The sequence below is a fragment of the Labeo rohita genome, chromosome 9 (genome assembly GCF_022985175.1).
Source record: "Labeo rohita strain BAU-BD-2019 chromosome 9, IGBB_LRoh.1.0, whole genome shotgun sequence".
NCBI lineage: Eukaryota > Metazoa > Chordata > Actinopteri > Cypriniformes > Cyprinidae > Labeo > Labeo rohita.
The window spans coordinates 34779721-34798561 of NC_066877.1; the positions used below are offsets into that span (position 1 = coordinate 34779721).

An 18841-nucleotide genomic window follows, 5' to 3' on the forward strand; every position below is an offset into this window, starting at 1 on the left:
TTCATATACTGCAAGTAATTAAGATTCAGTTGAATTCAATTGCAAACTAAAATGTATTAAATGTACAAATTTGTCAATAGGAAGAGAAAAATAGTTTAGCTTTAAAATGTAATATAAAAGAGTTTTAAATAAATTAAAGCAAAATTATTTTTCTTTTCCTATTGACAAATTTGTTTTGCTTCAAATGTACTTTTCGTTTTCAATTTCTGAATAATTACTTATATGATTTTGTAATATTAATGCAACATTGTTTTATTTTAGTACATTATTGTATATTTTAAAGCAATTCTTTCTTTTCCCTTTGAATACAGTTCTTGTTTTGCTTCTGTGCTTTTAGTTTTCAATTGAATCTGAATTACTTACAGTATATGAAATTTATAATGCAAATCATGCTAAATAAATTTTACTTCAACAATATATTTTCAAGTTATTTCCCCATTGACAAATATTTCTTGTTTTAATAATTAACATGAATTATGCTTACAAATGAAAGAACAAATTTCTACTAATAAAACTCACAAATAAACTTTAAAAATATAGTCTATGAAAATAAGTGTTTTAATTTTAATGCAATTTTGCTTTGAGTAAATGTTTTTTGTTTTAAGACACTGAATAATATTGTAATAATTTCATGATTTACAATCAGTGTTTAGAAAGTAATATGAAGATGCAATAATGTCAGTTTTAATCAAAATAAATTAAAATAAAAAAAAAAAATAAAATAAAAAAAATGTAAAAATGTGGAAAATTAATGGAAACAACGATAACAGCAACAACAGCAACAACAACAACAACAACAACAACAACAGCAACAACAACAACAACAACAACAACAACAACAACAACAACAACAACAACAACAACAACAACAACAATAATAATAATAATAATAATAATAATAATAATAATAATAACAACAACAACTAATAATAGTAATACTAATAATACTAATAATAGGAATAATAGTAACTAATAGCAACTAATAATAGTAATGCCATTTTCATTTAATGCCATTAATGCCTTTCAAATAATCTGATTACTTAATCTGACAAATATTGTCAACTTATTCTATAAAATACTATTTTTGGAAAATAATACTAATAGTAATTAACAACAACAACAATAATAATAATAATGATAATAATAATAATAATAATAATAATAACAATAACAACAACAACAACACTTTTTTATTTGTATAATTTTAGAAATAATTTGTGCAATTTAACTTATTTATTTAAAATGTGCAAATTCTGCAAAATAAGCCAAGGTTTTATGTAAATCATCAATTAACTGACCAGTTTTGATGATGCAAATGAATTGATGAATCATAGCTCTGAAAATCAATTCACTTTGAGTTTGATTCATGAAAATGAATCAAACTTAACTCAAACACTGCTTTAGTGCTGACTTTTAAATCAGAGATGCTTTTAAAACATTATTATAATTATATATTTATATTCACAAGCAAAGAAACGGATAAAACTTGTACAATGAGGTGACCTTCAGGAAACCTAATGCTCAGATAAATCCTATCTTTTCATCATTGCCGTGTTTTTTTTGTTTTTAAAATATTGTCATATATTCAATGTTTATCAAAATATGATGATTTCAAGCTCTAACGGAGGTCACTGGTGTGCAAACACACACATGCACATGCTAACTAGTGCTGATCCTGCTTTGGGTTTATTTTGGGTTTGGATCAGAGACTGCAGTTCCTGCTTTGGGTTCCTAATGCTGCGGTTTATTAAAGCTGAAATCATAAGAGTGCAGGGACATGAATGGCCTAAATACATCTGCTTTAGCGCAGTCGCTGCAGTCTGACGTCGAATGAAACGCAGCCGCAGGAGCTTCAGCGGGAGCAGGGCTGGATGAGATGAACACAAGCTTTTATCATGGTATGAATCATATTTCGACCACGGTGACAGTGTACAGCATAATATAGCTATCTTGTAGCTGGAAATTCAATGAAAATTGCTTATATTTTGATAATCTTACACTATACACACCCTTCATTTGTTATATACACATACCTAAAAATGATTATTTTATATGATTATATAAATAAACATTATATTACATTTTGCAAATGTTTATCTTTTACTACATAGCATTATTTTTAACATTTAATCAATAAATAAACAAATAATATAGTATATACATAGTGTTTTGCAAACGTTTATCTTTACACACTAAACACTAAAATAAAGTAATAAAAAATACAAAGTAAAATAAAGTAGCATACACAATGTTTTGCAAATGTTTAACTACACATTAATTTTAAAATTCAACATCATTTTAGTATTATTTTACAAATAATAATTTAAAAATGAAAAATAATAAATGAATAAAATATTATAAACATGATATTTTGTGAATGTTTAACTATACATAATTAAATTTTAGTATTATTTTACAAATAAAATAAAATAAATAAATAAACAAAGTAGTATATCCATAATATTTTGCGAATCTTTAACTACACATCATTAATTTTAATATTATTTTACAAATAAATAATGAATAAAGTAGCATATACATAATGTTTTGCAAATGTTTAACCAAACATCATTAATTTTAGTATTATTTTACAAATAAATAAATAAATAAATAAATAAATAAATGTAGTATATACATAATATTTTGCAAATGTTTAACTACACAATTATAGTATTATTTTACAAACAAATAAAAATTAAATAAAGTAGCATATACATAATGTTTTGTAAATGTTTAACTACACAATTAATTTTAGTATTATTTTACAAAAATAAATAAATAAAATGTTTTCCAAATGTTTATCTTTCACTACATATTGTCACACAAACAGTTAGTAACAAGACTTTTAATATTTACAAAATGCAAGTACACAAAACTTGCTTTATTTTGAGACAGACATAACTGCTATTCCACTTGCAATTCAGGTATTGATTCAATAACACCTGCAACTGATTCAGTTCAAAGATTCAGATCATTCTGAATGATTCATTAAAAGAACCAGTTCAGAAAAATCAGACTACACTGCTAAGGCTATATGCTTTTGATTCACTCATTATTAATCGTACTACACTGGACTCACTGTGCATTCATTTTCAATCAACTGCAAACACCATACAGTAAAATCTCTACAGGCCGACACACCGTCCACATCATCTGCAAGTGCGATCAACGTGATGGTCACAGTTAACGCGGTTCGGTTCTTATCAGAAAACCCGTAGGCAAACAGCAGCTCTTTCCTCCTACACGCACTCATTGAGCCGCGGAGGGAGTGATTATTAAGAGCAGCGAGAGTAAATCACAGCAAATACGGCTGGAGGATTGTGGGAGTGTGAGGTGAGTCATATTAACACTGATGCAGCAGCAGCCGGCTAAAAACAGACTGCAGAGACGGAGGAAAACACACACCGTGACGCTGTGCATCAGAGACGCGTCACTCGGCCGGTCACGTGCCGCAGGGCCCCCCGTTCCCATCCCATCGGCTCTCCGGAGACACGGAGCCCCGGGGAACCGGCATCACGCGGCCTCATTCCAAACCAGTTTGATTGACAGATGCTGAGTTTGACATTAGCCAATCGTGAGTCAGAATGATGCGACATCACTGCAGAGTGCAACAGTCCCCGCCCACTTTTTTTAGCAGAAAGAATTTTTTCCCTTTTTTTTTTTTCTGGAAACAAAACATGTATTTGAAAATCTGAACAAGAGATACATTTTTACTTCCGGACCTGACTGTTGCACTCTCAATACTTTACAAACACACAGAAGGAAGATGAAAAGGAATTAGAATGGAAAAACACTCACTTCTGACAAGAAAAGATCCCACAGCGACAACAAAGAACACAAGAGGAGTTTAAGCCTCCATCTGACCAGCTGCTGCTCCTCTTCAACACCACACACCACACACACACACAGGAAGACGAAGATGATGCACATTATACACACACACACTACAATGACACGACTCAAGATTATAGGCTCCTCCAGCTCTTTTCTCTCGTCTTCCCCCACGCTTTTACAGCTCTGACACATAATCAATACTTTACATTGGCACTTCCATTAGCTGCTGCGGACTCAACACACACGCAGAGATATTCCTTCTTTACAACCGGCTGAAGAAGCTTGTATTGCTGTATATGAGCAGTTCCCAAGAGCCTCTCTGTCTCTGTGTCTCTGTTGTTTTAAAGCTCTGGCGGCCAGCGTGAGCTTATATAAACATGCTTAGAAACAAACGGAGCTGTTCTTCTGTATTCCAGCTGGAAAACAGATGGACGACATTTAACAGTATAACAAAAAAAATCATCACTGAAATAATGGATAAATATATGGGCAGCAGTACGCTGTTATTTTTTTTCTCTCTCGAAGATGTAAATGGAAAAGATTATTTATAAAATACTGTAAGTTTATGTACTTCAAAATTGCATATTTAATTTAATGTGTTGCTTGCTTTCTTTGCGTCTTTGTAATTATTTGCGGGAAAAAAAAAAAATTATATTATAAATAAAATTTACTTTCATTAGCATTACTAATGAACTATTTATTTTTTTAATTTTAACAGCTAATTAAAATATATATACCAATAACCTAGAATAACCTAGAATATTATTATATTATAAAATATTATTAAATATAATACAATATAATACACAAATAATAAATATTATTACTATTATTAGCAATAATTATTAATTTAACTTTTAATCATTTAATTAAATTATTCATATTTTATATTATATTATATTATATTTATATAATTTCTATTTTTATTTTAACAGCTAATTAAAATATTACATCCTATAATATTATAATATTATAAATTATATTATTATATATATTAATTATCATCAATTTACTAATTTGATTATTAATATTATAACAAACATTTGTTATAGTAATAAATAAATAAATATAAATATATATAATTTTTTATACATAGATGAATAAAACAGTTTAATGTTATAATATTAAGTAATATAAAATATTATCCAATATAATAATTAATATGTAACAATAGTAATAATGCTATATTTATAATTTTATAAAAATAGCATTATTTTTTTTTTTTTCACAAAGTTGAAATTGTTAAAAACATTTTTTGCTATGGCACCCAAATTGGTACCAAGAACCATTAAATTTTACTAGTATAGTATTATGTTGTATATGGTTGTTTATGGTTTTCAATCATTATAATCACAATTTACAGCATTAATATAGAATATAATGTGTGTGTATCTACTATTTTACAAATAAGGCTTATCCAATCAGAATTAAGAGTCAGAATGATGCATTTTATATTTTATATTTAGTTTCTGGCTCACATCCATCAAGCTCCAAACAAAAAAGAGAGAACTGAATCTAGAAAACATTTAAAAAGGCATTATCGCATTTTTATATTATCGTAATTTTTTGTTGAATTTAAGCAACAATGACTACATTGTGATATACACACAGACACTGTGATCTAAAATGACTGATCTCACTCAAAAGATCTTAATCACACAGACGAACCCTCGACTAATTAAACAACACAAAAGAAATGGAAAGAGATGCATTGTTAAAATGCATGACATGCGATTCCCCTGAGACAAGTCATTAAGTTACGTATGCGTGCATAGTGTGTGTGTGTGTGTGTAGCGGTGTATCCCTGTTGGCTGCTCCATCTGTCCTTCAGCAGAGGGCAGTGAGAGGAGAAGCGCCGCATCGAACACCAGACAAATATAGCTCATATGCGCACCGAACACGCAAGTCAGGTATCTTCAACCACAAATAGACATCAGAAAGCATTTAGAAAATAATTCAAACAACAAATACACACACAGGAAGAAGGGTAAAAAAGAGAAATGCGAAACGCGACAAGCATGAACACTACACTGCAGTGGATTACTCACAGCCGACGGCGCTGCCATGCATGATCCTCCTTCAGCAGAGAAACAGCTGAACGCAGCCGGCCGAGAGAGAGAGAAAGAGAGCGAGCGAGATGCAGATCGTCTGAGTGGGCGGTGGTAGAGCTGCGACTGCTCACGTCACACTTTTCATGAATGAAAGGGCCGGGTGACGCAGGCACGATGCAGTGAGCCTGACACACACACACACACACACACACACACACACACACACAGAAAATGCGGAAGCGGAACAGACAAGGGAATGATTTCAAAACACTAATGCATGCGGCACTTGTGCAGTGTCCTAAATCAAAGAGGTCACACTGTTTATTGGCTAGAAAGTCAACATGTTTGTGGTTTTAATCCAGTATCTTTGAGCTCAAAATCTTTATGCTAGTATATTTGTAAACGTCAGCTGACTTGCAATCTTTCTTATCCACAAAAACGGAGAAAGAATGCTGATGACATCATCGTGCACTTAGGGGCGTATTCAAATTTTTGTCCAACCAAACACTCTCTACAATGAGAATGACCCTCACAAAGGTCAGCTTTTAAATACAAAAGAAGCTCTTCAGTAAGTCCAGTACCAACTTTACGTATGTAATCCTGGACCACAAAACCAGCTGTAAGTAGCACGGGTATTTGTAGCAAGAGCAAACAGCACATTGTATGGGTCAAACTTATCGAATTTTCTTTTATGCCAAAAATCATTAGGATATTAAATAATGAAGATATTTAGTAAATGTCCAACCGTAAATATCAAAACTTAATTTTTTATTAGTAATATGCATTGCTAAAAACTTCATTTGGACAACTTTGGACAATTTTCTCAGTATTTTGAATTTTCACACCCTCAGATTCCACATTTTCAAATAGTTGTATCTTGGCCAAATATTGTCCTGTCTTAACAAACCATATAAATCTCAATTAAAAAAAAAAAAAAAAAAAACTGACCCTTATGACTGGTTTTGTGGTCCAGGGTCACATATATTCAATTAAGAAAACAATAATGTAGTATTAAAATCTCAAAAGTAAAAAAAAAAAACAATTTTTGTTATACAATTATTCGTCTTATTTAAAAAAAAAAGTAAACTAATTTAATGTTAATTAACTTAATGTTCTATTTGTTTTTATATGCTACATATTGTCTCCCTTTTACTATAATAAAATGCTGTTTACTAAATTTGTAAAAATAAAAGAATAATGATAAACAATAAAAAAAAAAAAAAAACACTTTTTTTTTTTTTTTTTTTTTTTTTTTTTCAAGCAACATTTGGTAAAAGTCCAAAAATCAAAGTTTTATTATAATAAAATACAAATTTAAAATACTACTTAAAAAAAAATTGAAATAAGTGTATACAATTTTTTATTATGATTATTCTTATTACAAATTTTTATTTTTTAATTTAAAAGAAAAAACGTTTTATTTGTTATATTTTTTCCACAGTTTAAAATAATTGTTAAAAAGTTTATTCATATTATTTAAGTAATTAAAAATATATAATTAAAATACAAGTATTTTATAAAAATATAAATATAAAAATATAAATTATTTATATGTAACTGAATATAATATAATTTATAATATTATTTACTATTTTTCTATTATTATATTTAAAAATGAACTCATTCACTTTATTTATTATTTTCTAGTTTTTAATAATTCCAATCGTTTTTATTAATATTGAAATTGGCGGCGAGAACCATGAAATTGTACCGTAATTGGTACAGACTACTGAAATGTTGGCAATGTGACAAAATGAGGTCAAAATGATGAAGAAACTATTAAGTTGTTAAGCAAACTTTAGTTGTTTTTTTTTTGTTTTTTTTTACAGTTTTCATGCATTACCACCGCAAAAGCATTTGTATAAAATACTAATAACTATTGGCCATGGCCATACAAAAGTATCTCAACATTTCATTACAGAAAATAATAATTTAGTTTTAAAAGCACACAAAATAAAGAAAGACACAATTTAATTATATGTAAACAGGCAAAGGTCACTCGCAAAACCACCAAGTGAAAACACAACTCTGTTTCTCGTATTTTCATTCTGGTGGCTTAATGAGGGGAATATTACATTTATTCCTCATATATATCATATATCTCCAAAATACTGCCAAAGGTATTTTTGAAGGGGGAGAAAAGTATTAAGTGTCCAATACGAAAAGCAATGCAAAAATTATGGGTTCGATTCCTATGATACGCATGATCATGATTTAAAAAAAATAAAATAAATACACATCTTAAATGTAATGCAAGTTGCTTTGGATAAAAGCATCTGTCAAATTCAAAAACATTAAAGTAAATTCATAACGTTTTCACTGAGGTAAAAGAGTCTTTAGTAGAATCAGTCACCAGTGACGGTCACATGACCATACTTATAAATCACATTGAAAAAATAGAAAAAGTATGTCCAGACAGCTGGTGAATAACTGGCATTTTATTTGCTCACCGAAGCCAATTTTTACTCGCATTTGGCGCTTGGCGAGTGTGTATGTGTGAACATATGTTTGTGCTGGAGTGTGTGTGCGTGTCTGCACGCATTCAGCATGTGACTAAATGAATCCTGTTGTGTATTTGTGTGATATTTTTAACTAAATCCAGAGCTTATCAACACATTAAGACTCTTTCAAACATAACTCTCCATTCTGACGTCAGCGTCACCCCTAATTCTGTATCAGCAGACGCTGCTGTAAAGCGCATATTTGGCCTATTTAGCAGCGGTTTTGGTCGGAAGGAGCTGCGAACGCCAAACGCCACGAATAACACAGATGGCAGATTGATGTCGGGCTCAGTGAATGAACACAGGTCACACAGACGCCGCGTGTTTAGCACCAACACGTCCTCCTGAACATCACTGACGGGAGACAAAAGACAGCATCTCACTTCCACTTTAATAAAATGTTTTTTTTTTTTTTTTTTACAACCCAGAAGAGTCACAAACTTTGGTGCAATGTTCAGCCTGTCACTGCAAACAAACTACATGATCAGTTAATGTAAAACTGGATGTATGGAAATACAGATCCAGACCAACATGGTGAAATAGATGCAATCCACTACACTAAATTTAAACAAATAATAAATAAATAAATAAATAATAAACTTGTTTATTATTATAATTTTAACAAAATATTTATTAAAAACATTTGGCAACATTTTAAATTTTTAAACATTTAAAATTTTACTACAAAAACTTAATAGTAAAAATACATTTAAAATACAACATTAAAAAAAATTAATGAAATATTTTTTTTTTGTTTATTATAATTATTCTTATTACTAAAATTTTATTTTTTATACATTAATGTTAAAAAGCCAACATGTGGTAAAAAGCCAAATATTGCCTTACTTTCAAAAAAATGTTTCTGTCCATCCATTTATGCATTTTACTTTAGTACTACACTAAACTAACTAACTAACTAAATAAAACTAATGTTAAGTACAATTTTTTAATGTATTTATTTATTAAAAAACAGGTAACAGGTCAAAACTATTTTTTCTCTCTTTTACTACAAAAATAAATTAATGAAATTAAAAAACATATTATAATTACTCTTATTATTTACATTTTATTTTTTATATACTAATGTTAAAAAGCCAACATATGGTAAAAAGTCTCACTTTCACTATAATAAAATTCTGGTTTTGTCCATCCAATTATGTTTTTTTTTTTTTTTTTTTTTTTTTTTTTTTTACTTTAGACTACACGAAACTTAAATAAATAAATAAACAAATAAAAACTTTTTTTTTTTTTTAAACATTTGGCAACAGGTCAATTATAATAAAATTCTGTTTCTGGCCATCCATTTATATAACTGAATTTAGTACCACACTACATTAAAAAAAAAAAATAATAATAATTAAAATTAAATTAAAAAAAGACTTTTTTTTTCTTTTTAATTAATACTTTATATTAATTAACTTTTTGATGTATTTATTTAGAAAAAAAAAGTAAAATATAAAAAAAATAAATTAAAAATTGTTATGGTTTATTATAATTACTCATATTTATTATTAAAATTGTATTTTTAATTAATTAAATTCAAAAAGCCAACACATGATAAAAAGTCAGAAATGTTCTTACTTTTACTATAATAAAATTCTGTTTACAACTCGGAGTCACAAACTTTGGTGCAATGTTAGGCCTGTTACTGCAAAAGTCATCCATTTATGTCATTTACTTTAATACTATACAAATTTTTAAATAATTAATAAAACAAACTAAAATAAACAAAAAACTTTCATGTATTTATTTTTACATAAAAACTAATATTCGGTAAAATGTTGCTTTTACTATAATAAAATGCTCTACTAAAAATAAATAAATAAGATTTTTTAAAATTATTTATTTATTTATAAAAATATATATTTTTAATTAGGTAATCAAAAAAACAAACAAACATAACATAAAAGGCCAAACACTCCTACTTTTACCATAATGAAACACTGTTTACAACTCAGGAGTCAAAAGCTCTAGTGCAGTTTGGCTATTAGATAAACAGAATAAGCTTCTGCATTTGTCGTCAGATTTGTTTTCAGTTCAAATTACAACCTAATAATACAGTTATGACATACAACAAGACTTGAATTTCATCTGTTCTTATTATATATTGTATACCGTAAGAGTATTTGGCAGGTAAAACTTACCTACCCACCGGTTAACCAGCATGCATGTGCTCTAAACTGAAACACTCTACCCAGTTTGTGCTTAACCACAACACAGAAGTAGCAGAACAACAGAAACTTCCACTTACTGAAGCCTTTCCTTTCATTGACCTCAACCTGTGCTACAGGAAAGCATGCTGGGTACATGAAAACTCCCAGCATGCCGGGAAAACATAAACTGAGCCCAACCACAAACCAGCTTGTACATTTTCTGAGGTGGAAACTAGAATACATACACACTCAAAAAATATATTTTTGCTGCTTGTTCAATTTTGTTAATTAGACATCGCAATGCAAATCTTGAACATTGCATGGAATTAAATTTGTTAAACAGAAGGTAATAAGAAGTAATTGACTGTTGCATTAACACTATGTGATCAGTCGTTGTTAGATGCAATTAGACGTACAGAAAACAGAAACTGATGCTGAAATAGATGCAAGCATATAAGCATCCATCGTAAATTATAATTTCACTCTCTAATTTTAAAGACCAAAATAGCATTTTCTTGTACAACATACTCCAAATATCATTGAAAAACTTTGAAAAATAAATTTTATACAGTATCACATCACATAAACTAACTAAAAAAAGTTGTACAAAACTAAGAAAAATCCATTAAAATTAAGCTTTTTTTAAGGCTTTTTTGCACACTTTTTTGGAGTGTATGGCATATTCTGCGCATTAATAATAATAATAATAATAATAATAATAATAATATAAATAATAATAAATAAATAATAAATATAATTATTATAATAATTACATATGTAATAATAATTTTTATTTTATTAATAATTTTATTTTATTAATAATTTTATTTTATTTTATTTCATTTCATTTCATTTCATTTCATTTCCAACATATGGTGAAATGCAACATCTTAATTTTTTTTGAGTGTATACCGTATCCTGCACATTAATAATAATCAAGCTTACAGTTTGTACCTCCAGAGAAGTTGACACTCATTTCCCAAGATGCTTCTACCACCGACCGCAATGTATCTCTTCTTCTCTTTGCACCTGTAAATAATAAATACAAACGGGTCAGAGTTCAGAGGTCACAAGGTCAGTAATCAGACTCTGATCGCACTTTCCGAAGGAAAAAGCAAAAGCTGAGCCAGAGTGAGCGTAAGAGAAGTTCTGAAAGTGTTAACGTGCCAATTTGAGCGTCTGCAGGGGAATCCCAGCCTCAAATATGGGTTAATGGTTAGCAGAGACTCAAATACCATAAATGCCATCCAAACTAGAATACCAAAACACACTGGAGTTCCCCAAACACACAAGCATTCAAACACACATAGCCTCTCCAGCACAGTCGCTTATTTATTTAGAGGGGAACGTGTGAAAATCTCCTCCGTTACCACAAAACCATTTAAAAATTCAGCAAGGTTCCAAATCCCTCTTCCAAAACAAGACAGACAAGATGCATTCCAGCAAATTAGGAAACAATCTGAGAAATGTTTTGCACAGCTCAAGATGAGCAGAGGTAAAGAGAAGGACAATATGGCCTGTTAAACATTAAATTCTGAAAAAAAAGAAGAAGAAGAAGAAGAAGAAAAAAAGGATATTTTCATACTGTGCTGTAATTTTAGTGTTAAAAAAAATACAATAATTAAACCTTGACAGTACAATTTTTGTTATAAAATAAAATAAAATATTAATAAAATAAAATAAATAAATTTCAAAACAACAAAGTAAAATTAAATGCTAAATATAGCATTAAATATTTCCAAAACAAGTAACATAAAATACTAAAGCAAAAACATTAAATAAAATGATAAAATATTCTTAAAACAATAAAGAAAAATACTAAATAAATTAAAATATTACTAAAACAAAGTAAAATAAAATACCAAATAAAATAAAATATTACACAAAAATAAATTAAATATTTAAACAAAAAAGTAAAATAAAATATTAAATACAATAATAAAATATTAGTAAAACAATAAAATAAAATAATAAAATACTGCAGAAATAATAAAAGTAAATTATTAAAACAAACTAAAACTAAATATTAAATAAAATTGTAAAATATTAGCACACAGTAAAATAAAATACTAAATAAAATACAATTCATTAAAACAAAGTAAAATAAAATACTAAATAAAATAAAATAAAATGACTAAAACAAGTAAAATAAAATACCAAATAAAATAATGAAATATTGCCGAAGAAATAAAGTAAATAAACACTATAGTACTATAACAATACCATAAAATAAAATAATAAAATATTGGTAAAACAATAAATGAAAATAAAATATTACCAAACCAATATGGTAAATTAAAAAAAAAAAATATATATATATATATATTATAAATAACATTTAATGTTAATGTTTATTTAATGTTATAAATAACATTATTACTGCAACAAAGTAAATGGTTAAAACAATACAGTACAATAAAATATTAAGCAAAATAATACTATATTGCTAAAACAAAGTAAAATAAAATAATAATAAATAAAATAAAATACTAATAATATATAATAAAATAAAACGACTAATAAAATAAAATTAAGACAAAGCACAATTAAAATATTAGTAAAACTATAAAGCAAAATAATACAATAAAAAGATACAATAATAGATGTCCTCTACCACTATGTACTTGTGTAAAAAATTATTAGGATGAGTATAATTATGAGTACACTGTAAACATATGTATGTACAAAATGTGTGCAATGTATCAAACTATTAATTTAAATGTAAGTACATATGAACACTTTATATAAAGTGGGTCCAAGTGAAATATTTACAATTGCTTTGTTCTAATTTTGTTGCCACTATAATACTGAGATTTCATATTACCATGATTGTTAAGGAAGGAGTGAGATTTGCTCTTGACATTATGATCTGTGCGTTTTCTCTTCACACAAACCGGCCTGTTTAACAGAGGTTCAGGTGGTAAACGGATGGAAATAAAAGGGGAATATTTGGTGGGTGTCGGGACACTAAAGGGATCAACTAATGAACAGCTGCTCACGCCCAGATCATTAAACGTCAGACCTCTGCTGTGTGTGTCTGTGCTCATGAAAGAGGGGGATGCTGCATGTCAAATGAGTCCCACCTCCTCAAACACACCCGCGGGCATCCCGTCCCGTCCCATACACCCCACATGGGGACAAAGACCCATCTCATTAACACCCCATTCTACCCAATTAAAGCGTGACAGCTCATGAAAACGACACGCTTCATGCACGACTGAGGCCAGACTCACGTATTATCAGTGGAATTGTAAATGAAGATTACAAACATTTTGTTAAATATAAAAAAAAAAAAAAAAAAAAACACACACACAAAAAAACAAAGGATCAGCTGCTGCGATACAGACTCTTGCTCACATCTAAACAAATGCCTTATGTCAATATCTTAAAAAAAAAGAAAAAGAAAAAGAAATTAGAAATTATGTTTAGGCTAAAGGAAATAAAATAGATCCTCGATTTAGGACAATTATTATTTTTTTGCAGTGTGACATTAAGTACATTATTTTGATATTTTAAGCTAAATTGGTGAAATAAATAAATAAAATAAAATAAAAATAAATAAATGAAATATTAAATAAAATAAAATATTACTAAAAGTAAGACAAAATATTAAATACAATAATAATAAGACTTTAATAAAATAAAAATAGTAAAACAAAGTTAAATGAAGTTAAATAACAAATTATAAATTAAATAAAAATTCTATACTAAATTCTATATTAAATAAATACAACTAAAAGTAAAATAAAATATTAAATAAACAAAATATATAAATAAAACAATAGGGCAAATTAAAATACAAAATACTTATTTGTTCTAATTTGGTTGTCAATATAACATTCAATATCATTGTCATGTTGCACCCCAAAAATCAAAAGTAATACATAGAAAATCTTTTTCCTGTACATTTATAAGAAACTTTCACACATTTATTTTTTGCAAGAATTTTGCATGTTCATCAAGTTTCATGTGAACTATGTAAAAATATTCTTCAGTTTCCTCCAAAACTATTCTGACACAAAACACAGTTTTATATCCCTGTCATTCACAGCTCTGCTAATCATGGCTCCTGTTCATAAATTAATCATGAACCTTATGTTAATGACTTCATAAACGCATGCATAACTACTTCTGAGGATTCACTAATGATGCTGGTAGAAGAGGCTTAATTGTGATTTTCTAATAATATGAGATGAAGTCAGTTACTCATAATTTAACAGTCCGTGCTTCATTAGTTTGCCTCTGACGAACAAAATAACAGCAGCCACACCAAAACACAACTGAAAATATCAGCAGAACCCGGCAAAGCAAAGACTTCACAAACAGAAGAAACAAATAAAACCACATATTCTAAGAACAAAATCCATGTTCTACCAATTATAGTATGCAGAAGGTAAATACTAAATAAAATAATAAAAATAAAATAATAAAATAAAATATTAAATAAAAAACTCTTACAAAAACAGTCAAATAAAATTGGAAGAAAATAATAAAATCACTAAAACAATAAAAAAAAATAAAAAATTAAATAAAATATTACAAAAAAAAATCTAAATAATATAATAAAATACTTCAAAATACAATAATATAAAATTAAATAAACAAAATAAAGATGTTAACAAAATACAGTGCAAAAAGGGGAATAAATACAATACAAAAAATAAAACAAAATAAAAAATTGTGCATTTGTACATCTGCCAAAATGTTTTGACAATAAATCTGATGACAGACTGCAATTTCACCGTAAAATAAAACACACAAATCAAATAAAATTGGAATCAAATAATAAAAATACTAAAACGATAACTAAAAATATTAAATAATAAAATATTACAAAAAGTAAAATGAAATACTAAATAATATAATACAATACTTTAAAGACAATAAAATTAAATTGAATGATAAAAATAAGATCTTAACAAAATACAGTGCAAAAAGGGGAATAAAAACAATACAAAAAATAAAACAAAATAAAATAAAATTTTATGCATTCGTACATCTGCCAAAATTTGACAATAAATCTGATGACAGACGGCAATTTCACAATAAAATAAAATAAAATAAAAAAGCAAAATAAAAGTAAAATTTCACCAAAAACTAAAATAAAATATTACATAATATAATTCAATACTTAAAAGACACCAAAATAGAATTAAATAATCAAAATAAGATGTTAACAAAATACAGTGCAAAAAAGGGAATAAAAACAAAATAAAAAATAAAATAAAAACAAAAACATTTTATGCATTGGTACATCCGGCAAAATGTTTTGACAATAAATCTGATGACAGACGGCAATTTCAGCATAATAAAATGTTACACTGGCATTTTTGCATAAACTATGGTTATACTGGTTTAAAAAAAAAGAACTAAAACTTACTAAATTACTAAAATAGTAAAATTAAATATTAAAATAAAATTTTACTAAAACAATATAGTAAAATAAAATACTAAATAAAATATTACTAAAAAATTAAAAATGTTATTAAAATGATTTTTTTTTTACATTAGCGTTTGGTGACAAATGGCTAATACAAGTTACCACCGTTTTACTTTTACTTTTAATTTGTTTTAATAAAATATTACTAAAGCATCTACTAAGTTACTAAAACAGTAAAGTAAAATAAAAAAAATAAGAAGCAATAAAACAAAACAAAACAACAAAACAAAACAAAAAACAAAATGGTAAAAAAAAAAAAAAAAAAAGTTAGATAAAATAATATAATACCAATAAAATAAGTTTTAAAGAAAATACAATTATTTAATTTTTTTTTTTTTTTTTTTTTTTTTTTTTACATTAGTATTTGATGATAGATGGCTAAACAAGTCACCACAGTTTCACCACAGTAAAACAACAACCACAGTTTAAAAAACAACAACAGGATTTTAACAAACTATGGTGGTATTTGTTTGCAAAGGTTACTTTACGAAGCTCTCAGATTGTGTATTTAAAACATATCATAGATTAATAACTATACAACAATAAAACAACAGTATATGTGAACTCTAGAATGCATTAATGTCAAAGCATTGTTGAACATTGACTAAACCAACTGCATCCACATACAGGAGTGTCAGGCATGTTTGCTTAGCAAGCTAGTCCTGTTTGACACATCTGAGCGCATTCCAAAGTTCATGCCATCCGATCGCATACTCAGCACAATCAATAAAACTGACTTCTGAACATCTGAAAATATTCAGCTGAGAAACAAAAATGGACTTATCTCATTTATTTCTCCCAAACTCATCTGCAATTAAACTGAGGTGTTCCTCTGCCATAAAACCAGGGTTAGTCAAGGTCTAGACCTAAAAGAAACCCAAACGGTCTCGGATTTAAACTTCAGGAGATAAATTAGTCATAATTCACATGCATACTAACTCCGAGGCTCTTTGTTAAGAACAAACATACAGTCTGAAATCCATCTGAAGCCTCTCTGGGCTGTAAAGGATCCAGCGCTGCTTCGGCTCCGTTACAATCTCTCATTAATTATTGAGACGTGTCGGAACACACACGCTGACAGCTCTTGTGTCCTTAACATGAATAAGAGAAATGCTCTGAAGCTCTAAAGATGGGACTGAATTCAGCCTGCTCCAGTAAACCAACAACTCACAAACACACCAATCACTGCGGAAACATATTACACAGAATTATGAAGCGGTACAACGGATTTCAACACTGATAATAATCAGAAATGTTTCTTGAACAGCAAATCAGCATATTAGAATGATTTCTGAAGGGTCATGTGACACTGAAGACTGGAATGATGATGCTGAAAATTCAGCTTTGATCACAACATTCAATTACATTTTAACAGATATATTCACATTGAAAACAGCCATTTCAAATTGTAATAATATTTCACAATTTTACTATATTTTTGATTAAATAAATGCAGCCTTGAAGCAGAAGAGACTTCTTTCAAAAACATTAATTAATTGATTGATGAAATTAAAATTACTTGATTAAATAAATAAATTATTTGTAATATAATAATAATAATAATAATAATAATAATAATAATAATAATAATAAATGCAATCTAATAAATTCTAATTACAACTCTAATTATAAATTCACAAATCATATCAAATATAATATATATTTGACAAATTATAAAAATTTCAGAATTCATATATGCCTTTTTGTCTAATTGTAATAGTAAATTCTCTCTCTCTCTCTCTCTCTCTCTCTAACAAATAAATAAATTATAAGTATTATAAACATAAATTAATGATATTAAAATAATATAATTAACAAATAATAAATGATTAAATAAATTACAAATCATATGACTAATTATAATAAAATAATATTTATAAATAATATCTCTCTCTCTCTCTCTCTCTCTGTAAATGAAATACAAGCATTATACAGAAATTATAATTATAAATTTTATAAAGACAAAGAAATTAACGGTAATAATAATCACAAATATTAAATTATAAAATAAATTCATAAATCATCTCTCTCTCTCTCTCTCTCTCTCTCTCTATATATATATATATATATAAAAATTAAATACATAAAATACTATAAACTATAAACAAATTATATTATAAATACATAAAATAAATTAAATGTAATATTTAAATTAATAATAACAAATAATAATTAATAATTAATAATTAAGAAATAAAATTTCTTAAATCATATATGTCTAATGAATAATAATAATTACAATAATATAAAAATAATGTCAAATCATCTCTCTCTCTATATATATATAAATTAAATACATAAAATACAATCATAAATATATATTATAATTATAAATACTATAAATGCATAAAACTAAATTAATTGTAAAAATAATAATATATAATATAAATTATAACAAATTCATAAATCATATGCCTCTCTTTCTCTAAATAAATTATAATTATAAATATTAAAAATAAATATATAAAACTAAATTAATTGTAATAAAAATAATAATAGAATATAAAATATTATTTAAAAAAAATCAAATTATATTATATGCCTTTCTCAAATTAAAATAAATAATATTAATATAAATAATGAATATAAACAATATATTATAATTAAAATTAATATTATATTATAATTAAAATAATTCTATCCATCTATCTATCTCTATACATATCTTACATAAAGAATCAGCCACAAATAATAAACACAGGTGAACACAAAGTTATGATTTGGAGCCCTGATCAATCCTGTCTGAGAGGTTAATGCCTGGTTCAAAGTCAACGACAGAAGTGCCAACACACACACAGAGAATCACACACCCCCTCACACACACAAACACGGTGTATTACAGATCAGATGATAGCAGGTTGA

The 18841-nt window shown here is 27.2% G+C and overlaps 1 protein-coding gene across 5 annotated transcripts in view; it reads right to left on the bottom strand.

Moving 5' to 3' along the window:
• The window catches only part of si:ch211-45c16.2 (mitogen-activated protein kinase kinase kinase 13), a 54205-nt gene that overhangs the window by 25564 nt on the left and 9800 nt on the right, over window positions 1-18841 (bottom strand). For 2 of the 5 annotated variants that reach the window (XM_051119356.1, XM_051119352.1), the window contains exon 2: window positions 11494-11568. The exons of 1 other annotated variant lie outside the window; for it this stretch is intronic. The gene's annotated coding sequence lies outside the window, so the exon portion shown is untranslated. Of the gene's footprint in view, window positions 1-5882; window positions 5984-11484; window positions 11569-18841 lie in introns of those variants that run through there. 2 more of the 5 variants (XM_051119353.1, XM_051119354.1) reach the window with 2 other exon arrangements.